A 24432-nucleotide genomic window follows, 5' to 3' on the forward strand; every position below is an offset into this window, starting at 1 on the left:
AGCAATATAACTTTCTATATTTCTAGATGCGGTAAACCGGTGGAAACCTGATGACTCTGAGCTGACAGGGATTGTTTCCACCCGTTGTCAACCTTAGCTAGGAAACAACAGAACACTGTCGTAGACATTGTAGTGTTGATACCAGGATGCTGTTTGCCCTGTGAGGTGGAGCTGGGCCTCGTTCCCCACACCTGTCCTCCTTCGGCAAGCAGCCAAGGTGATAGGCTGGGACTGCCTGCTTAGCTCCCAACAGCCCTTTGAAAACTGCCTAGTTATTTTGAGTACAGAGGGTGGTCCATTGATCGTGACCGTGCCAAATATCTCACGAAATAAGCGTCAAACGAAAAAACTACAAAGAACGATACTTGTCTAGCTTGAAGAGGGAAACCAAATGGCGCCATGGTTGGCCCGCTAGATGGTGCTGCCATAGGTCAAACGGATATCAACTGCGTGTTTCAAATAGGAACCCCCATTTTTTATTACATATTTGAGTAGTACGTAAAGAAATATGAATGTTTTAACAAGACCACTTTTTTTGCTTTGTGACCGATGGCGCTGTAATAATCACAAACATATTGCTCACAATTTTAGGCGAACAGTTGGTAACAGGTAGTTTTTTTAAATTAAAATACAGAACGTAGGTACGTTTGAACATTCTATTTCGGTTGTTCCAATGTGGTACATGTACCTTTGTGAACTTATCATTTCTGAGAACGCATGCTGTTACAGCGTGATTACCTGTAAATACCACATTAATGCAATAAATGCTCAAAATAATGTCCGTCAACCTCAGTGCATTTGGCAATACATGTAATGACATTCCTCTCAACAGCAAGTAGTTCGCCTTCCATAGTGTTCGCACATGCATTGACAATGCGCTGACGCATGTTGTCAGGCGTTGCCCGTGGATCACGATAGCAAATATCCTTCAACTTTCCCCACAGAAAGAAATCCGGAGACGTCAGATCCGGTGAACTTCCGGGCCATGGTATGGCGCTTCGACGACAGTTCACCTGTCATGAAATGTGCTATTCAACACCGCTTCAACCGCACGCGAGGTATGTGCCGAACATCCATCATGTTGGAAGTACATCGCCATTCTGTCATGCAGTGAAACATCTTGTAGTAATATCGGTAGAACATTATGTAGGAAATCAGCATACATTGAACCATTTAGATTGCCATCGATAAAATAGGGGCCAGTTATCCTTCCTCCCATAATGCCGCACCATACATTAACCCGACAAGGTCGCTGATGTCCCACTTGTCTCAGAGTTTGAAGGGTTAGGTTTGGATATTTTGGAAGAGACTGAAATCTACAAAAAATTAATGACGGCCCACGTAATGCACTGACGCATTACCGAGAAGAATTTATACGATATGAAGGAATGTTGGTAGGGGCGTTTCTGATGCCTGTTCAAATTTTGCGTCAGTTGCATGAGAGCGTCGCTAGTAGGGCCACTATGAATAAGCAAACCATGTTTGATTTAAATACATGCTCTAACGGTTGCGATCGTCTCTTACTTTTGAGTCTGGATGTGGGAAGACGTTGATATCAAGAACGTGTTCAAGGCGACAATGACGCCATTATCAACAACTCATTTACTTGGAACAAGGTCATGTAAAAGCACTACGAAAAGCTGGATTTTTCTTCTCCAGTCGTGCAGAAAGCCTTGGCAAGAATCCAGCCACTGTGCATCATTACTGACAGAGAATATACGGTGGCAAGAAGACGGGGCTGCAGACCACCACATGGTACTACCGAGAAGGGAGACCATCGTGTACGGCGTGGGGCTCTGGCATACCGTACTGTATCTGCAGCAGCAATCTGAGCAGCAATTTGACCTACAGTGACACAACCAACTGTTACAAATCGGTTACTTCAAGGACAGCTCCGAGCTAGACGCTCTGCAGCGTGCACTCCACTGACCCCAAACCACAGCCATTTGCGACTTCAGTGGTGTCAAGCGAGAGCTCATTGGAGGTCAGTTATGGTTTCTTATGAAATCTGGTTCTGCCTCGGTGTCGGTGATAGCCGTGTGTTGGTTAAAAGTAGGTCAGCTGAGCGCCTTCAACCAACTTCTCTGTGTGCAAGAAATACTGGGCCTAAATCTGAAGTTATGTTCTGAGGTGAGATTTAGAATGACAACAGTATCTAGACGCACCGTGCCTGCAAAACTGGATGACAGTCTGGTGAAATAGCATATTGAGGCGTCGTTAATGAACAGCATCCAGGATGTGTTTTCCAGCGGGGTAACACTCGTCCACATACCGTATGTCCATACAGTGTTGACTTGTTCCCTTGGCCTGTTCGATCACCAGATCCATCCCAATCGAGCACATTTGGTGCATCATCGGACGATAGCCACAAAAAACACTGACCATCCAGTGCTGACCATGTGAAATCGGCATTAAACTGCATCCCTCCAACTGACATCCGGCCGCTTTATAACACAATACATGACGTTTGAACGCTTGCATTTAACATTCTCGCGGTGACACCAATTATTAATGTACCAGCATTCACATTTGGAGTGGCATATCTCGGACTTACGTTAAGCTGGGGTCTTGCAACGTTAATCACTTAAATATGTTACAAGGACAAATGTATTCCCTAAATTTCATTACTTTCAGAAGCTCGCTCTCTTCCCCCGTATCCCCCTTCCTGCTATGTATGTACATTTCGCTCACTGTTTTTACTGTTCTATGAAGAGTTTAGCGCTGAACACGAATATTCAGTTTGCACTGACGTATCATGTCCTTATTTTCGTAAGTATTAAACTTTTACACCAGCAGTGACAACACTGTACCTCTGTGTTTCTTGAGAAGTCCTGCGTTTTTGTATAGGTATTATGGACACAGGTCTCGTAATTCTCCACTGCTCTGTTCTACATAATGTGATTTTGTTACTTGTAATGTAGTACCTTATTGGTGCTTCACATTGCTCATTTCCACCCTCATACGCTCCCATCTCCTCACTCCTTCCTACTATGAACATCTTGCACACCGTTATTACTGCTCCACGAATAGTTCGTATTTATGCACGAAATCTAGTATTTATTGATATTGTATTTGTAGCAGTAACAAATTGTAGCTATACGTTTCTTGGAATGGTTTCCACCTTTGTATCAATGTACATTTATTTCTATGTTTCCATCCGTTAACAATTTTTGTAAAGACATTTACCATAGCTCTGTTAGTTTTTGTTACAAACTGACGTCAGCCCATATGGCTCTGTTAATGCGTTCTCTTTTTGCGTTGTAATGAAATCCAGTTTGCATTGACGTAGTATTTTATTCTCATTTGTACATGTCTTAACCTTTTTTACCAGCGGTAACAAACTGTACCTTCATGATTCTTGACGTTTGCGTCCTTGTTCATGGTAATTTATTTTTATGTGTTTACAACTTTGGGAAGATATTCACCAAGGAAAGACTTTTTTTGTAAATAAAACCGCCTTTTCTTGCTGCAACTCCATTAATTTTTCCCAGACGCGTTGCACCATACGTCTTGCGGTCCTTTCATGTCTTAGTTTTTATTTCAGACTGATGTAGCCAATACGGCCCTGTTAATTAAGTCTCTTATTTGCATTACAATTTTATATTATTTTGTTCCTTAGCTCTTATTGTATTCCTTATCAACTGCGACGATATACGGCACCATTATTGCTACTATTCTGCCACCTGACGTCAGCCAATGTGGCAACATTTGTGGATAGGCCTATTTATTTTACATTCTAAATTTTAAATTTTGTAATCATTTGCTTATTGAAGTTTTTTGCACACTCATGTCTGTTATTTTTCATTAACAAAATTCACTGTCAGTTTTGTCGATGCAAGACGCTACATTAACTACCAATATGCCACCTGACGGCAGCCATGTGGCTATGTTCTTTGCTCTACTTCTTTTAGCTAGAGTATAGTTTGTGATATTTCTTACTGTTATAATGTTAACTTGTATATTTGGCTATTGTATTACATAATTTAATTTTTTAACTATGATGTCAATTATATCGAAATGTCATGCACCCAGACTACCACACAGCTATTTGGCGTGAAAGTTCACCTTTATATATCATGTTATGATTTTTTTCTCTAGTCTGCTTATGATTGTTACTTGCACATATCGTAACCTTCACATCAACGTGCAGCATTTTCCTCCTTTGTATGTTTTTACCTGAAGTACCTCGTGTGTGCGTTTGAGAGTTGTTCTTGTATTTCCCTGTTCTGATTCCGTTATGTAATTTCCATGTACCTCTACCATTTTTTAACAGATATCCGAAGATTTGCAGCTTGGTGTTTTGATTAGCGACCAATCTAGCCTTTGTACAGTACTATTATTAATCCTCTACTGTTTGGGCCACAGACTGCCGAGAAAGTATGAATCAAATTACGCTTTCGTCAAAAGAATCTGGAATCTACCCTCCCTACGATTTTGGCTGTGGGTAATATACAGGGTGAGCACTAAGTCTTGCCGTGATTATAACAATTTATTACAGAATAACCGTTTGACACAATAATTTACATTTGATGCCGTTACATAGGTTAGTGTTACTAGTTTTTTTAAGACCATTTACGTCGGTAAACCTCAACGTGTGGTCTCTTGTTAGCTCGGAGAATGTAGAGGCGGTATTCCAGTTCCCGCCAGGTATTTCGTAACATGTGTTCTGTCACAGTACCCACAGCAGCTTGTATCCTAGCCTTCAGTTCGTCGACGTCAGCAACTGGTGCGACGAAGACTCTGTCCTTGATATAGCCCCAGAAAAAAAGTCAAGGGGTGTAATGTCTGGAGAGCGGGGAGGCCAGGGTGTTAGACTGTTCCTTTCAATCCACCGATCCGGAAATGTTTCATCCAGAAAATCACGCACTATCAAAGCCCAGTGGAGTGGGGGGGTGGGGGGGGGGAGGTGCTCCATCTTGCTGGAAAATTATTCACGTTTGATATTCTTTTAACTGTGGGGCAATGGACTGTTTGTTGCAAAATGTCTGAGTAAATGTTAGCGGTAATGGTTTTTTCCGCGAAGAAAAACGGTCCAAAAACTTTGTTATGCATGACGCCGCACCAAACATTCACTTTTTCGCTGTGTCGCTGTAACTGTGCAGTAGCATGTGGAGACTCTTAACCCCATATACGGATATTATGCCTATTTACCATTCCAATGACATGAAAGGTGGATTCATCGGTAAAGCATATGCGATTTAAGTAATCGTTAGCGCCATTAATCCTGATGAGAATCTCAGTTGCAAAGTCAGCACGTGTCAGCAAATCTTTCGGTTGCAAGGCCTGCACGATTTGCACTTTGTAAGCATGCAACTTGAGCCTTTCATGAAGAATCTTCACCATACTTGGTTGCGGTATTTGAAGTTCACGTGATGCTTGACGAGTTGATTTAGACGGACTCCGCTGAAACCATTACCGAACACGATCAGCAGTTGCATCACTCACATGAGACCTGCCACTTCGAGGACCTCTTTCGTTAAACTTTGCATGCCATCGCTTTATTGATTTAACGTCAGGAGGGCTGCATCCATGAGAATCCCGAAATTTACGCTGAACACTGATGGGCGATTTCGTTTAGTAAAACAAATGCACATATTGTGCTTTCTCCTGCTTCGACACAATTTCGCCAGCAACTAACGTGACCTAATAGACCACGTCGGTGTTGCGGAACGCTAGCGCCATCTATTGGTCACAACAACTAGTAACACTTACCTATGTAACGGCATCAAATGTAACTTGTCATGTCAAACAGTTATTCTGTAATAAATTTTTATAATTAGAGCAAGATTTTGTGCTCACCCTGTATGTATGCGACTAATTCCATCGATTGCTCAGGAATCGTGTGATCACAGAACAACTGTCCGGCTACTGATGCACAATAAGTTTAATTTGTTAAGTTTGATTATCAACTGCGAATCCCTAAATCAGTTGTTGATCCTCGCAGACCTTCCAGCATTTTGCTACAATTATCTAGCGTTGCGACATGCCTATAGCCAAAGTCATCAACCGCAAATACCCACATGGAGATTTTGACTTTATCTGCTAGGTTATTTTAATTTTGTTGACACCCCGTCAAAGTGGCAAGAGAGTAAGAACGAAAAGAATAAATCAGAACAGCTTAGGGGGAAAAATCAGAGCCGCGCGGGATTACCCGAGCGGTCTCAGGCGCTGCAGTCATGGACTGTGCGGCTGGTTCCGGCGGAGGTTCGAGTCCTCCCTCGGGCATGGATGTGTGTGTTTGTCCTTAGTATAATTTAGGTTACGTAGTGTGTAAGCTTAGGGACTGATGACCTTAGCAGTTAAGTCCCATAAGATTTCACACACATTTGAACATTTTTGAAGAATCAGATACTTATGTTGGAGACCGCCGCTACCGGTCCATCATCTGCCATCTTTTCAAACTGTGCGCGATATGCTCACTGTGCCTTTCCCGATATCCGTTGCGGCGATGTCACCATGAATAATGAAGAGACGGTTGCACGGTTACGTATATTCGCACGCTTCGCCAACCAGTAGCGTGCACGCAAGGGGGAGAGCGTGTGCGTGAGAGCAGGCGTGTACTGGCTCGCGGATCCCGGCTCTGGCTTTACCTCCAGCTCTGGCTTTGGCGCTGGCTTCGGCTGTGGCTTTGGCTTTACGAGCGCGGCTTCCGGCACGCACGCAGCCGCACATCCGGCGCACTGCGGGCGGCGGCGCTGCCAGGGGCTGGAAGATCGCGCAGCGAGCACGTGGCTGCCTCTGGCGCGCCGCCAGCACTGCAGACACCCACAGCACAGCGCGGCTCTCGGTCACGCCTCTCTGCAGTTTTCCTCTACTTATTAACACCTAACTTCCCATATGGAGTTACCACAAGCTGATAGTTGTAATGTTGCCTTCCTCCTGCCAGTGATTTTTCTTTTTTTTTTTTTTTTTTTTTTTTCACGTGGAAATGAAATGATGGTAAGGGAAGGGCGCACTGTATTGCCGATAGGAAAAGGATAACATGTGTCCAAAACACTATCATTTAGATATTAGATCCTTTCTAACGGCACAGGAACTGATTTTTCTTTGCATAAGTTACTTCTTATTAAAATCTTAAACAGCACTCTGCAATTGGAACAAAGCAGCGACTGGTATAAAGTGATAAAAATCAAATAAGAGCAGCCTCGATCGCGTTTTCAGATTTTTATTCTTTAGACAGTGAATAAAAACCAAAAAACGCGATCGAGACTGTTTTTATTTGATTTTTAACTTATTAAGTCAATTACAATCTCAGCTGCAGATGTCATAGTTGAAGAGAAGTGAGCTTTGTGACACGGGACTGTATTATTGTTAGGTTTCAATGGAAAGAAATTATTTGCATAGCAATGATGATAATGATAGGACTTCCTTAATAACACAGCTTGCATGTTCGACTTTCCACTATTGAAATGTGAAAACGATAGCACGTTTATGGCCCCCTAACATTGCGTCACCAGACCGACCACGTTCAACGAACTGAAAAGGCAGGAAAATGTACGAAAGTCTTTACCAGTAGTCGTGAACAAGGGTAAGCGCAGCACTACTAAATAACAAATGATTAATTAAATATAAATTATTATTTCGCAATATCATTTACAATAAGAAATTTTACAAATTTTCAACAGGTAGGATCGAGGAAGAAGAAGGAAAATTACGACTATACGCTTTTCGTAGTTTTTTTATAGACTAACTTCAAAATTAACATTAATTATGATGTTTAAATTTTGTATTCTCAGATGCTATGTTATCGCTGATATCATTAAAATAAGAAAATTCGTTTAATAGTTCACAGGTCAACGTCTATGGCTAACTCATTTTTGGAAGATGTAATGTGCGGCAGTATGGCTTACACCCAACTGGGCAACACATACTTCGTCGTGATGCGCCACTATCACACATTGGGTGCGTCAGCGACATTCGAACCGACAGAGAAGGCGCGTGGGTAACGAGTGATACGGCAGAGAAATACGTCTGCTCTTGTCAGAACACAACACGCCCTCAAAAAGGAATTGTTGCTTTTCCTGGCCTCAGATTGGCTTAAAGTGGAGAAGAGACATTCCGGAATAGCTGTATACTAGGTTTGTGGTATCGCTGCAGTACTGGGATTTGAGTTTGAAAATTCACTTGTGGAAGTTCTGTTTGCAATCTGATGTGCACCTAGTGTGAAAGTGCGTTTTAATTCATATTGAGTTTTACATTTTGATTTTGAGGAACTAGAGTGCACTACATTGCACCGTAGCAAAAATTACGAAATCAATCATTAGATTTAGAGAACCCTCGATCAGTGGAACTACTAAAGTGCGAGGTCGTCTGTGACAGGATCACAACTACTACGAGATGCGAGGTGTCTGGACAGATCTTTCTCGATTTGTGCCTAACGTGTGCCTGCACAACAGCAACTCCAACGTGAACTGTCAGACCGTAATAACCTGTTCACCTCGTAAATTTTTGAAAGTCATTTCGATTGGAGATGTTGCAATCTCTACGCATCTAATATAAGAAACGCCAGCAGCAGAGACTGAGGAGAAACGGAAATCTCTGAAAAGAAAGTGACAGAATGCTCTATGAAGTGCTCTGTAGGAAGATATAGTTTAAGAAGTCGTAGAGTGAAGGAAATTGTAAGTCTTACACTAGTAACACCCTGACTGAACGTTTACAAGCTAATACTTCAGTATGTTCGTGGGGTACGCGTGAACGATTTTGTCTTGATGTGAGATATTTTTCAGCGTCTATTCGTACATTTGAAGAATTTTATGAGTTTATAATGCCTACATGGTGAGAGCGATTAACGTTACTGGACCTTTTCAGATGAATGCATGCACACAATACGTCTACTGAATGAAATGCCATGTGACCTAACAGCAGCATTACTCGTTACAGAAAGCCCACAAGTCAGCAGCAGTTAAATATTTTTTATTATAGTTTTTCATTCCCTACACTTGTAGGAAGAGAATCTACTGCAAAACCAGATACTTTTCAGCCGAATAGCAGGGGAACTGGTAGTGGAGTGAGGGGAGTCATTTGGAAACACTGAAATGGGATTTACAGCTACAGTATTTGCCTTACAACCAAGGAAAACCTTACAGGAATCTTGGTCACGAAAGGGAATTGGGACTATTTTTAATTTACTTCAGGGACTGTATGTCTCAGATGAAATATAAGAAAACCGATTCTCTGTACATGGGTATTTACTAAGAGCATATACAGTGAAGTCGATGACTTGCTCGACGGACACAGCGTACCTGTGATACGAGCATAATAAGGGCGGCGTTTTGTGCAGCTGCTTTTAGTGTACAGTCCGTACATCCTCGTTGCATGTGCATGAAATCTTCGCCCGCTCTACCCTGGAGTTAAAAGAAATGAAGAAGATACTATGGATAGTATTACGGACTGCAGCCGTCGTCAGAAATGAATATCAGCTGAGTAACCTGAAAACGGAGTTCCGCACTGAGAAGAAAATGATTTCCAACATAGTCAATGAGGTAACGTAGCTACGATGAGATAAGATAAGTACGCTGGAGGAAAGGTTTATCACCTCCAGGATACATCATTCTAATGCCATATAATACCATCTCAAGCCTTGAGAATGGCCTCACTTCGCCAAGAGTCCACAATTTTCTTTAGGTATGACATTTTCAGCTGAAGCCACCCATTGATGATCAGAGCCTCTAGAGGGACGGGTAGGCTGATTTGTACGTTTCACCTGCTGTTACAAAGAGCAGCAGACATTTTTTATGCGATTAAGTTCTGGTGATTTAGCAGAACAGTCGAGGTTGTTTAAGTAGGGGAAAGTGGGATAAGATCAGGTAACTAACACTCGAAGGCCCTTTGGAGCTAAACTAGAGATTGTAAAATTTAGTAAAAATAAGCACTGCTTGTTTGGGTGCAATACATTACTCCTGAAAGTTTATAACTTCAGTACTTGGGTTAATGAGACACTGTTTAATGAAAAAGTCAAATTATCCGTTCTTGCCCCACTAATTAAGAGTAGGTACAAGTACAGAATGCGGAAACAGAGAAACATTTTTCATGCAAAAGAAGCAGAAATGTTTATTGAAATATACTTCAGTGAACAATATTGCTCACAAAATTCTGATGTAAAGTTACAGTCCTCACGATCCGCTCCACCGCAGCTTTCCTGGGTCCAGCAAAGATATTTTTTGCATTGCTTCTATCGTCTTCATGCATAGAAACATTGTCAATGCTCTGAGCCTTGTTTTATGTCATTTCTTTTTTATGTTGGTTCTTCATACGCCGTTCTTTTTTGGTAGATTTGCTTTCATGATATCCTTTTCTGCTTTTATGAGTCTCCAAACAACAACTTTCTGTTCCTTGGCACCGTTTTCTCACGCATTTTTTTTCTCTTACTTGACATTCCAGTACAGCTTTGTATGGTGAGGATAATGAAATGGAAATTTCCTTCTCCTTTTACCATTATTTTGTTTCTGTTTCCTTGTTTGTAACCCGACGTGGTGGCATTACATCTTGGAGTGATTCAGTAAACACAGAACCACCTTGCTAAGAGGAGGAGGAGGAGATTAGTGTTTAACGTCCCGTCGACAACGAGGTCATTAGAGACGGAGCGCAAGCTCGGGTGAGGGAAGGATGGGGAAGCAAATCGGCCGTGCCCTTTCAAAGGAACCATCCCAGCATTTGCCTGGAGCGATTTAGGGAAATCACGGAAAACCTAAATCAGGATGGCCGGAGACGGGATTGAACCGTCGTCCTCCCGAATGCGAGGCCAGTGTGCTAACCACTGCGCCACCTCGCTCGGTTCCACCTTGCCAAGATTTCACTCCCAAACGCTTGTGGCTCCCAACCTTTAGAGCAGCAGGGCTCATTCCTGAACGATTCAACGTTCTTGGATCCTCAAAGAGGCCGCGGCTTCGCTAGAGTTTCAAATTTCTGCTGCAGCTAGGTCCTCTTCTGAAATGAGATTCTACTGTAGGGGTGGGTTTTCTTATACAATAGCGTTTCCTTCTAGAAATAGGCCTTCTTCTGAAATGGTAGTTATCTCTGGAGGACCAGATCTATCTTTTATTATTGAAGGGGAAACAAGTGGTGTGGAAACTTACTTTTGTTGAACCCATTTACTACAGTTTGCATTCCTGATACATGCAGGAAAGCAGCAACGTACAACTTGGCTACCTGATGACGCTCACAGCCGTTCAAGGATGTGTTGCAATCCATTGACGAGTTTATTGTCGGGAATATATGCTCGAAGGAGCCATGAAGGTCACGTTCAGCGGCTGCATTCAGTGGGTACAATGTGGTGGCAAGCACAACAAAGTAACTTTGTTTTGAGCCCAGTTGATTGCATCGAGACTCTTCCTATGTGTGGCATGCCCGCCCAAAATCAAGAGAATTTGTTTATCTGTAGGTGGATCGTTTTTACTGCTTAGTCTTGCCCCCGCTCGACGTACTCGGTCCTACCCCGAGTGCAGAGGTTATAAGAACTAATCAAAAATTGAACAGCAACAACGTGCCGATATAGTCGCTCTTTCTTCTTGACTAATGAATTGAAATTCGGTATCTACCAGCACAGGGCATAAATAGTGACATAAGAACCACCGTACCCTCTTTCACCCCACTACGCAGTCATACTCCACTTTCCCCTGCTCAACGAACCAGGCCGCACTCGTGCAGTCGTGTTAATACTGCTGTTGTAATCTCGGCAGAAGTTAGTGTCCATAGCATACATTTTACGAAGATATAGAAGAAAGGGCAAAATGTTCACACTGCCTCATCTGCATCCTCCAAACCTTCCGAATACGGTGCTTAGGCTGCCTTGGATCATATGAAAAGTAGCAAAACCGTGACTCATCGAAACATACTATTCGCTTGAGTTCAACTACTTCCCGGTTCCTGTGTCGTTTGGTCCACTGAATTGTGTAGCTGTAAATTTCAATTTTAACGATTTCTGTTGTCTGATAACCGATTGCAAATGTTTGTCATGTGTAGTTGACGTCACAGTATCTGTTCGGAAATTTGCTGATATCGATTTGTATGACCTGGCGAAAGAAAAACCCGTCAAGTTTGAAATCGATCATTATTAACAAAGCGTGACACTTATCCTCCTTTCCCTGTCGGTTATGATATTTTTTACGACAATTGATCCTACATGCTGTTATTATGACAGCAAGTGTTACACTATTCCACGTAGACACGTTGGGCAGTCCACTTTGATGCAGAAACGGAACGGACAATTTCATGGCTGATGCGGTAATAAGTGCATCCAAACTCGGTAACTCGTTATGCCATTCTGTCACGTCCTCATGTCGACACGATTTGTTACTTTGATTCCATACAACGAACTGCCATTAACGTACTACACCACTCTCATGACTTAAGTCAGCTGCTCAGCATCTAAAGGGCTCCACAGCTCTTTTAAGCGGATGTATAATAGCAAGAAGCAACGACAGATACATTTGTCGAGAACCTGGAACACCTTAACATTACAACTGAGTGAAATGAACAAATGCTCTCATTTCATGCAAATACGTGACAGAGAATTATGTGCCACCTGAACAGACTTTCAGATATATATTATAGAAAAGAACTAAAAGTAAAGAAAGAACACCGTAGCACACTGGACGCAGTACCATAGAACGCTATGCATGATGACGACAGCACTAGGTACAAAGTTCATGGTGTTCCCAGGGCTCTCGATTCCTGAGTTCCTGATGAATACCAACGGTTTCTACTTGTTGCACAATCCAGCAGAGGAAGGGAAGTAAGTATGTCGCATCACCACTTTATGGAGAGTCAGACAAGGAGAGGACCTGAGTCTGCGTTGGATATCACCCTGCGGGAAGATCGGGGTGAACGTATGCCCAATGAAGGAGACCACGTTTTCCTAGTCGGACGGGATACGGCGTCAGAGGCTGTATGTGATAGATTGCCCTTTATGAAGAGCAGATTGAGCAGTAACAGAATCACACTTCATTATTACTTACTATTGTCCTTATGTAACTAATTTCTTTACCTTTTCGTATAATTACATGCAACCTCTTTTCATTATATCTAACATCTGATGAGCTACATATTGTCTAGTCCTTCTAAAACCTACACTCTCTTTCCTCACTATCTTTCCTTCATATCTAGATCACTTTCTTTCTGTCAGATTTTTTTACCTTTTTCATTAGTAAATTAATGTCGGGTGGGTTTCGTGCTTGTACAGACTTTTTTCTTTAGATAGCCGCCACTGAAGACCACGTTAGGTGATGGTTACGCATTACTTAGAGGCTTCTTTGTAGCGCTAAATTTTTGCCTTCTGTCTGTGGCAGCCTGTTCTAGCCAGCCCATGTTCAGTTACTGTTCATCAGAACTGACTAGGCCTCGGAAGGTCCAACGCTGCCGATCGACCGCCGTGTCATCCTCAGTCGGCTGGCATCTCCGGACGTGAATGTGGAACGGTGTGGGTTCAGCACACCGCTCTCCCAGCCGTTGTGTTTTCGTGATCCCCAGCTGCCGCTACTCAGTCAGGTAGGTCGTCAGTTGGCATCACGAGGCTGAGTGCCCCGCGTTAAATCAAATGCGCTAAGTGTTTTGGATGGTCACCCAACCAAGTGCCAACTACGCCCGACTCGGCTCAACTTCGTCAGTCTGTTGGGAACCGGCGTATGCATCGCTGCACGGCCGTTGAATTCTCTTCATCAAGGAAGGCTTTAAACATGTCGATCACTAACCTATACTTAGCCCGATGTGAGATGTCTTCTCAATGCAATCTGGCCCCTACCACATCCTTCCTGCCGGCCGGTGTGGCCGTGGGATTCTAAGCGCTTCAGTTTGGAACCGCGTGACCGCTACGGTCGCAGGTTCGAATCCTGCCTCGGACATAGATGTGTGTGATGTCCTTAGGTTGGTTGGGTTTAAGTAGTTCTAAGTTCTAGGGGACTGATGACCTCAGATGTTAAGTCCCATACTGCTCAGAGCCATTTGAACCACATCCTTCCTCACCTCATTGAACTATTTGTCGGAAACTTCACGTCAGCTGCCTAGAATATTAGAAATCTCTCAGTTCTTCTGAACCGGTCCCACGATAAGTGCATAAAATTGTAATCTTCTTTTTCAAACTTCTTCGATTAATTTTTCATTTTCCTGATACATTTATTCCCTTTCTCGTAATCTATACTGTACGTCCACTCTTTTTGGACACGTTATTTTCCGGAGGATTGTTTTCTCGAATATATCAGTTTCTATTTCTCCTGAAATTCACGTCTTTCGGTGGTATTCAGTAACATACAGGCTGTTTTAAGCACCTCGCCTTGAGATGGTCTTTCTTTTGTGTGCAGAGAGCGTCCCGCTTTTATCGGCTGATGTTATTGGCATCTCTTGTACCAGTATTCAGTTGCACTACCTTCGCGAGATATTTAAAGTTCTCAACTCTTTCTATCTTCCCACGTCCATGTTCATGAAAGGAAATTTGGAGTCCGGATTCTTATATATGCTGTTTCACGAGTAGCAAATGTATCTACTCGATACTTCTGTTAGTGCTCCTAGACAAGATAGTGAAGTCGTCGAAAAACGCAAGACAGTGGATTTTGATACAGGTTTTATTCCTTGCAATGCATGCTTGGCTGGACAGTCCTTTCCTGTCACGTATTTTACCAATTCGCTGATGATCTTCTCCAAAACACAACTAAAGAGAACCGAACATAACCCCCCGTGTGGCCGTCGTTTCGACTTCAAACTGTTGGTAAGCTTCCCCATAAATTTCATCTTAGAATGGGTCTTCATTAACGCATCCTTAATAATTTAAGTGTTTCAGGCATCTGACACCGGATTCAATCAGTTTCTCGAATCGTACACTTTCTTCAATTCTACTATGAGCGCTACCAGATCTTAGCAGAAATAATTTTCCAGTACTCCTTTCAGGCTGCATATCTGCTTTCTTGTGTAAGAGATGAACTAGAACTGGCATCCAATCGTCCAGGGTTGTTTAATATTAATATCAAATTTTAATTTCTTACGTTAAGATTTTAACTGTGATTATACCGGGAGTTCAAAGCGTCTCAGCTGATGATTTTTCTTCCCCTGCGACTTCGTTTTTCTTGAACTCTCCAAGGATTTTATCCGTATTGTTTTCGTTAGATAAGACTGAGTTTTTGTTCATTTCTTCCCGAATTATTGTAGTCATCTTAAAGTTCTACAAAATTTAACAAATCGTCGAAGTATCCAGCCCGTACCTTACAGTTTTCACCCCTATTCACAGCGTTTCCCATCTTCCCTTGGTAAATAGAGGGTTGATAGATGATACCCTTTACGTTGTTGCTTGGCTGTGCTGCAGAAGGGTTCTACTAGTATGAATCATACATTATGTCTCAATGCTTCGAATTTATTCGTAGATCTGATTTATTTTGTCTTGTCGCAAAGCTTTCGCAGTCAGATTGTGCACGTTTTTCTATGTCTCAAATTTTATTATTATTTTTTTCTAAATGTCATGCTTTATGTTGTGTTGACAGAAGAGCCAACACCGTGTTACTAGTGGAGGCCGAAATGCACTTGTTTTAGCTCACGCAGGCTGGCGTGAGGAGGGAAGGACTATACTGACGTGAGATCTGGAACATGACAAGGAATTAGAATTCAGAAAGCGGACGTAATTAGTTTGATACTTAACTTCAATCCATTAATAATAAACGTCGCTCTTGACGGTACATGATTCACAATATTATCTGTTCAGAATACATTCATAGTAACTGAATATGGCGCCTTGCTAGGCCGTAGCAAATGACGTAGCTGAACGCTATGCTAAAGTGTCGTCTCTGCAAATGAGAGCGTATTTAGACAGTGAACCATCGCTAGCAAAGTCGGCTGTCCAACTGGGCGAGTGCTAGGGAGTCTCTCTAGACTAGACCTGCCGTGTGGCGGCGCTCGGTCTGCAATCACTGATATGGCGACACGCGGGTTCGACGTATACTAACGGACCGCGGCCGATTTAAAGGCTACCACCTGGCAAGTGTGGTGTCTGGCGGTGACACCACACTTTATATGCATTAGCTTGCTTACATATCAAATGCTTCACCGCAATCTATATTCTCCTACTGTTTTCTAAATGCTTGTTTTTATGTTGTAATATTCAAAGCTGTACCTGTCAAATTTCCGCCAAAGACAAGTGTGAACAACAGCGTGATCTAATATCTGTTACTGAAACATTACATAATAAGCACGCTTTCATACCGCAACCGAATACATGAAGGGGTTTCTAACATGTATTAAAGTAACACAACATTTTAACCAACACATATAATCATTCAAGCACGAACTATATGCGTGCAGGTGCGTATTCTCTTCTAGAGCGTGCAGCGCAGATGTGAACTGCATTTTGCATTGCCTACCACATGATAGTAAGAACCATGAACCATAGAAATACCAATTTTTTACTTGTTCAGGACTGCAGCACGTGTCTCGAAACTCTCTGTAGCTGAAACCTACATTATGCTGGCTGAAAGATGCAGGCAAAAAAATCAACAACGAAGAGCGACAAAGTGTAAATAAGCACATGTAAATTGATCATGAAAGTGATAGTTTTCAATTTATACGAGAAAAAATAATAACAGACAAACTTGAAAAAAATCACGTTATTATTCAAGAATTTAGCATGAAAGTTTACAAGCAAGGAACTCACTTGTTCTGCATCGGACTACTTGCGATTATAATACCGCATGTTTCAAAAACAGAAAAAGAGCCTCATATGTTCTCAAATGCCTGTGATATTATTAAATGAGTAATGTGAAACACGAGATATCTTCACGGCTGACTTAATGAAAAACCGACATTGGTCCATATACCGTGGACAAAGCCATTATCACAATAAAGAGATCTGATCTCATGTATAATGTAAATACATCTGCAGATCTAAAAATCGTGTGACACAGAATAACGCCAATACAACGCTAGCATACAACGCTCTCCCAGAAAACCTGAATACTGCAGCTTACAAACGCTCATTCTATCATTTTACAAACGGGTAATGTGTGAAACTAAGACTTAGAATATTTAGCTACGGCAGTCGCCAAACACCTGAAGAAACCGCGGCAAGGGCAACCGCAAGGGAAAAAGGAAGCGTGTCCGTCCTTGTCCACATGGGCCATGAGAACTCAAATCCTAACCACCTACTCGTCGCCAGGGTTTTGGTCTTCAAAGTACACGGCTTTGCAAAACTTAAGGATGAGATAGATTAACTAACATAACATATTAACTCCCCTGTGTAAATGAATGAAAGTGCGGGAGAATTTTGTCAGAACTGTCCCAGTCGTTCACAGAATGCTGAACGTCAAAAGGTGTGTAACGCAAAGCAGTTCAAGGAACGGGAAAAGACAGTGTTGCTTCCCTAACAGTGAGTACTTGCGGTGGACTGTGGTGCTGTTCTTCATTACAGCATGGTCCGGAGACTACATGTGTGTGACTTGACACGGGGAAGACTATCGGGAAATTTGAAGGACAACGAAGTGTGACGTGCGTAGCACAGGAGTTTCATATAGCTCACAGCATTGATTCACCCCCAATGGGGAGAGTCCCAAAACCATAGGAACTGCTGCCTGAAGGAGAGCAAATGGTCGACCGCGGTCAACTACACTCATGCTCATAAATTAAGGATAACTGCGGAATGTGGTGCCACCCAACGTGACACTACACAAAACTGGCGCTAATAGCATAGGCACATAGGGAACACACACGACACAAATCTGTAAGTCCACGGTATTGGTGATAAGTTGAGAAAATCGCCCCTAAACACATGTGCTACAAAACGCCAGTTTCCTCCGCATGTACCCCTACATCAATATGGGATATGATCACCATGCTCACGTACACAGGCCGCACAACGGGATGGCATACTCTGGATAAGGTGGTCCAGCAGCTGCTGCGGTATAGCCTCCCATTCTTGCACCAATACCTGTCGGATCCTGAAGTGTCCTAGGGCTTTGAAGACGTGCAGCGATACGTCGGCCGAGAGCATTCCAGACGTGCTCGAAGGGGTTTAGGTATGGAGAACAGGCAGGCCACTCCATTCTCCTGTTATCTTCTGTTTCAAGGTACTCCTCCACGAGGGCATCTCGGTGGGGCCGTGCGTTGTCATCCATCAGGAGGAAGGTGAGACCCACTGCACCCCTGAAAAGGCGGACATACTGGTGTAAAATGACATCCCGATACACCTGACCTGTTACAGTTCCTCTGTCAAAGACATGCAGGGCTGTACGTGCACCAATCATAATCCCACCCCACACCATCAAACCACGACTTCCATACAGGTCCCTTTCGAGGACATTAAGGGGTTGGTATCTGGTTCCTGGTTCACGCCAGATGAAAACCCGGCGATAATCACTGTTCAGATTATACCTGGATTCGTCCGTGAACATAACCGGGGGGGCCTATGCTACGACCTGCTGTGTTTGACCAGTCACCCTAGTATTCTAGCCCTCATAACGTCATCAATATGTGTTCTTTCAGCCATTTTCAACACACAGTCACCATTAGCACGTCTGAAAACGGCTGCACACTTACTCGCTGCACCATACTCTGACATTCACCAACACATCTCTGTGTATGTGGACTGCTGCCAGCGCCACCGTGCGACGACCGCAGGTCACATGCACCGCATGGTCATACCCTGAGGTGATTTAAACCCGCAAACCGCTCACCGAAGTGTTGTTTCGCTATGCATCAGCATTATCCTTAATTTATGTATGAGTGTATATGGTGCAATGTTGTGGAACAGGCAACAACTGACCCAGGACAAACAGGACTGCAAAACACGCAATCTCATGCTCCACAATGGCACGGAGACTGAAAGGGCGTAGTCCCTTTGCCCGGCGACCATAACGTTGAGTTCCATCTCGTACATCGAAAGCACCACTTACGATGGTGCCAAGAGTATAGGAGGTGGATCAGCAACGAATGAGGTCGCATGCTTTTCTCGGATGAGAGTAGATTCAGTCAGAGTGGTGACTCTGGACGTAACCTGATACGTCGTGAGGTGAGAAAGAACACGTAATTCACTTATCAATAGTGTCGAACATGATGGTTTTGGTGGGCTAGGTGTTACGGAGTGGCGAGACACAATGTAGCATGGTCGTACTGTGGATCTGTGGTCATGGTACCTTTAGCACTCCACGTTATTGCTACACTGGAGTCCTTCCCCACGTGCACATTTCCGGGTGTATTGGGCCCTGATTTCATTTACGGATGACGATGCGTAACCGAATCAAGCAGCGCAAATGAAGGTGCTCTTGGAACGAGAGGATTTTCGATGAGTGGATTGGCCTATCGGTTCCACCGATCTAAATTCCATCTAGCACATGTGAGATCCTGTAGTGACACGTATTGTAGAACGTCCGCATGGGACCAACGACCATCCAGCAGCTGTAATCGCATTAGTGAAGGAATGCAACGTCCTATCACAAGAATCCATTACTAACTTTGTGGCCAACGTCGTAACACGTTGCAGAATATTCACAACCGGCCTCCCCTAAAGCGCGAAAGAAAGTGGTACAGAGATGCGTAGTCAAATACAGGGTCATGTAAACAGGCAGAATACGGCTCTGCGGTCGACAACTCTTGTATATGACAATAAGTGCCTGGCGCAGTTGTTAGATCGGTTACTGCTGCTACTATGGTAGGTTATCGAGATATAAGTGAGTTTGAATTTGGTGTTATGGTCGTGACACGAGTGATGGGACACAATATCTCCCATGTAGCAATGAAGTGGAGATTTTCCCGTACGACCATTTCAAGAGAGTAGCGTGAATATCAGGAATAAGGTAAAAAATCAAATTTCCTACATCGTTGCGGTCGGGAATACACTCCTGGAAATTGAAATAAGAACACCGTGAATTCATTGTCCCAGGAAGGGGAAACTTTATTGACACATTCCTGGGGTCAGATACATCACATGATCACACTGACAGAACCACAGGCACATAGACACAGGCAACAGAGCATGCACAATGTCGGCACTAGTACAGTGTATACCCACCTTTCGCAGCAATGCAGGCTGCTATTCTCCCATGGAGACGATCGTAGAGATGCTGGATGTAGTCCTGTGGAACGGCTTGCCATGCCATTTCCACCTGGCGCCTCAGTTGGACCAGCGTTCGTGCTGGACGTGCGGACCGCGTGAGACGACACTTCATCCAGTCCCAAACATGCTCAATGGGGGACAGATCCGGAGATCTTGCTGGCCAGGGTAGTTGACTTACACCTTCTAGAGCACGTTGGGTGGCACGGGATACATGCGGACGTGCATTGTCCTGTTGGAACAGCACGTTCCCTTGCCGGTATAGGAATGGTAGAACGATGGGTTCGATGACGGTTTGGATGTACCGTGCACCATTCAGTGTCCCCTCGACGATCACCAGTGGTGTACGGCCAGTGTAGGAGATCGCTCCCCACACCATGATGCCGGGTGTTGGCCCTGTGTGCCTCGGTCGTATGCAGTCCTGATTGTGGCGCTCACCTGCACGGCGCCAAACACGCATACGACCATCATTGGCACCAAGGCAGAAGCGACTCTCGTCGCTGAAGACGACACGTCTCCATTCGTCCCTCCATTCACGCCTGTCGCGACACGACTGGAGGCGGGCTGCACGATGTTGGGGCGTGAGCGGAAGACGGCCTAACGGTGTGCGGGACCGTAGCCCAGCTTCATGGAGACGGTTGCGAATGGTCCTCGCCGATACGCCAGGAGCAACAGTGTCCCTAATTTGCTGGGAAGTGGCGGTGCGGTCCCCTACGGCACTGCGTAGGATCCTACGGTCTTGGCGTGCATCCGTGCGTCGCTGCGGTCCGGTCCCAGGTCGACGGGCACGTGCACCTTCCGCCGACCACTGGCGACAACATCGATGTACTGTGGAGACCTCACGCCCCACGTGTTGAGCAATTCGGCGGTGCGTCCACCCGGCCTCCCGCATGCCCACTATACGCCCTCGCTCAAAGTCCGTCAACTGCACATACGGTTCACGTCCACGCTGTAGCGGCATGCTACCAGTGTTAAAGACTGCGATGGAGCTCCGTATGCCACGGCAAACTGGCTGACACTGACGGCGGCGGTGCACAAATGCTGCGCAGCTAGCGCCATTCGACGGCCAACACCGCGGTTCCTGGTGTGTCAGCTGTGCCGTGCGTGTGATCATTGCTTGTAAAGCCCTCTCGCAGTGTCCGGAGCAAGTATGGTGGGTCTGACACACCGGTGTCAATGTGTTCTTTTTTCCATTTCCAGGAGTGTAGATCCTGCAAGAACGGGACCAACTACGACTGAAGAGAATCGTCAATCGTGACGGAAGAGCAACCTTTCCGCAAACTGCTGCAGATTTTATTGCTTGGCCATAACAACAGTCAGTGTGCGAACCATTCAACGAACTTTCGGAGCCGAAGGCCAACTCATGTACCCTGAATGACTGCGCGACACAAAGCTGTAAGCCTCGCCTGGGCCCGTCAACACCAACATTGGACTGTTGATGAATGGAAACATATGCCTGGTCGGACGAGTCTCGTTTGAAATTATATCGAACGGATGAAAGTGTACGGGTATGGAGACAATCTCATGAAGGCATGAACCCTGCATGTCGACAGGGGACTGTTCAAGCTGGTAGATGTTCAATAATGGTGTAGGGTGTGTGCAGTTGGAGTGGTTTGGGACCCCTAATACATTTTTAATACGACTATGGCAGGTGACACGTAAGCATCCTATCTGATCACTTGCATCCATACATGTCCATCGTGCACTCTGACGGACTTTGGCAATCCAGTACGACAATGCGACAACCAAAAAGTCCAGAATTGCTACAGAGTGGCTCCAGGAACACTCTTCTGAGTTTAAACACTTCCCCTGGCCACTGAACTCCATACACATGAACATTATTGAGCATATCTGGTATCCCTTGCAACATGCTGTTCGGAGATCTCCACCTCCTCGTACTCTTACGGATTTATAGATAGCCCTGTAGGATTCATGACCTCAATTCCCTCCAGCAGTACTTCAGACCATTAGTCGAGTCCATTCCATTTCGTGTTGCGGCACTTCTGCGTGCTCGGCGGTGCGCTACTCTATATGAGGCAGGTATACCAGTTTCTTTGGCTCTTCAATTAAGAGCCATGTCCCTCATCACGAATCACGATGACTTCATGTAATTAATGATTTGAGTAAAAACGTAATTTCTGTTCGTCTTACTGCATATTTCTTTCAGTTACACTCTGTACTATGATGATGTTTGATTTGTGGGGCGCTCAACTGCGCAGTCATCAGCAGCAGTAAAAAGTCCCAATTTATACACAGTCCAGTTTTTTACACAATACAATCTAGCTACTGTCATGAATGATGATGATGATGATGAAATGATGAGGACAACACAGACACCCAGTCCCTGGGCAGAGAAACTCCCCAACCTGGACTCTCTACTATACTGTAATACTTCTACGTACGGTCATATTTTCATCGATAATGAAACATCTTGCGAAAATTATTGTCGTGCTTAAATTTTCGATAAGTGTTTCAAACTGACGAGTTTACTATCATACACAGTTTCTGATGAGGAGGTTATCGCAAAGTCGAATTTCACGTTGGCACAGTCGACATTTTGGTAGGAATTCTGCCTGCTGTCTGCGCCGTCTATCATCGCCCATTTCCATATCAGGGCTACGTGCAGGCCGTAATTGTGAACGTCGACAGAACAAACGCCGGCTATCTCCTCATTCCGCGCCACTGCGCGCGCCAATAATTGCTTGCGGGCCGGAGTGGGGGCCTCTGCCCTCCGCTTCGGTTCGGTACTCCTGCGGGCCCGGCCGTGTCAGGGCCAACGCGGAGCGCGTTGCGGGCTCGCGTCTAAGTGCAGGTTGGGCGCCGCTGATGAGACGGTGCCGGCCGCCAGGGCTGCCATTATGTGGGCCAGCTGCGATCACCGCCCTACTCCAAACACGTTTTTATGCAAACTCCGCAGGGACGAATTGGCCTGTATTACACATACTTTGGTATTTCTGACAGCTCTGTTCGGCTGTTCTGGAATAACATCTGCCCGCTGCAGTTGCTGCGTATGTGGCCGATTTCAGAGCAATGACCCGCACTGACTCTGTAATACAGGGTGTCCACATGAAAGCTCCCTTATTTACAAATGCAATTAAAAGAAACTTCGAAATATAAATGCCTACAGTTTGCTCCATCACACAAAGTAGCTCAAAAAACTTTCCTTCGGTAAACTAATACACTTCGATATGGACTCATTGAAATATATAGACGATACTGTCTTTCAATCCATGTGCGCACAAACATGATTGAGATTTGAATCTGTAATTTTGATTCTGATTTCGAAATTAGAAAGTAAAATGTTGGCGAAAGAAGGAAACGTCACGTTCCAGCAGGAAAAGAAATCATACAGTTGTGAAAATTAATGGAAGATACTAAACCTTACTCTGCACTTGAAGTTCAATATAATTATGTAAAAGCGTATTTCATTGCCCATGTGAGTTTTGTTAGAGGCCTGGAAGTCGTCGCTGGAAAGCAACAGACTTGGTGATCAACACCATGTTATTGTAAATCGTCAATGGAAAGACACAGTTTCCGTAATAATAATAGTTACAATAGAATTTCGTTAAAAACATATGCTGAAATTTCGACTTATGAATGTTGAAAAGTGACTACGACAGCGCCTTTATGGCGCGCTGTTGTTGTGTCGCTAAATTGACTACTTCGAACTAATTTAAACGGCTGAAAAAATATGAAAAATATTTCGTTATTACAGGTGTGGAGTATTAGTCATTAAACAATTAGAATAAAGTCGTAAATGACTTGAAGATATCATTATCTCAAATAAATTCATGGTACAATGAATGGTACAACCTCCTTAGAGTGAGGTTCGAACAAGAAGAACAAACACTATCAGTACTCCTATTTTTTCAACAAAAGAACATAAAGGTTTACATAGATAATTATGGCACCGAAATAAGGTTTCTGCTCTGAAATACAATCTTATCACTAATATCGTTGACACACAATGACTTGTCACAATCTACAATGATACGTCTACATTTACATGAGTATTCTGCAAATCACACTTAACTGACTGGCTCTGGGTTCATTGAACCAGCTTCAAACTATTTCTCTACCGTTACACTCCTGAACAGCCAGTGGGGAACGTGAACTCTTAAATGATTCCAGACGAGCTCTTATTTCTCTTATTACATTTTGATGATCATCTCTTTCTATGTAAGCTGGAGATAGCGATATGTTTCCGCGTTCAAAGGAGAAAGCTGGTGATTGAATTGTCGCAAAGAGACCTCGGCACGACGAAACCCGCCTTTGTTTTTTATACTGATTGGCATCCCAACTCGCTTATCATATCTGTGAAACTCTCTGCTCTGTTTCGCGATAATACGAAACTAGTTGCTCTTTTTTGGACTTTTTCAATGTCCCTTGTCAACGCTATCTGGAAAGGATCCCAT

Source organism: Schistocerca americana, chromosome 4, assembly GCF_021461395.2.
Source record: "Schistocerca americana isolate TAMUIC-IGC-003095 chromosome 4, iqSchAmer2.1, whole genome shotgun sequence".
NCBI lineage: Eukaryota > Metazoa > Arthropoda > Insecta > Orthoptera > Acrididae > Schistocerca > Schistocerca americana.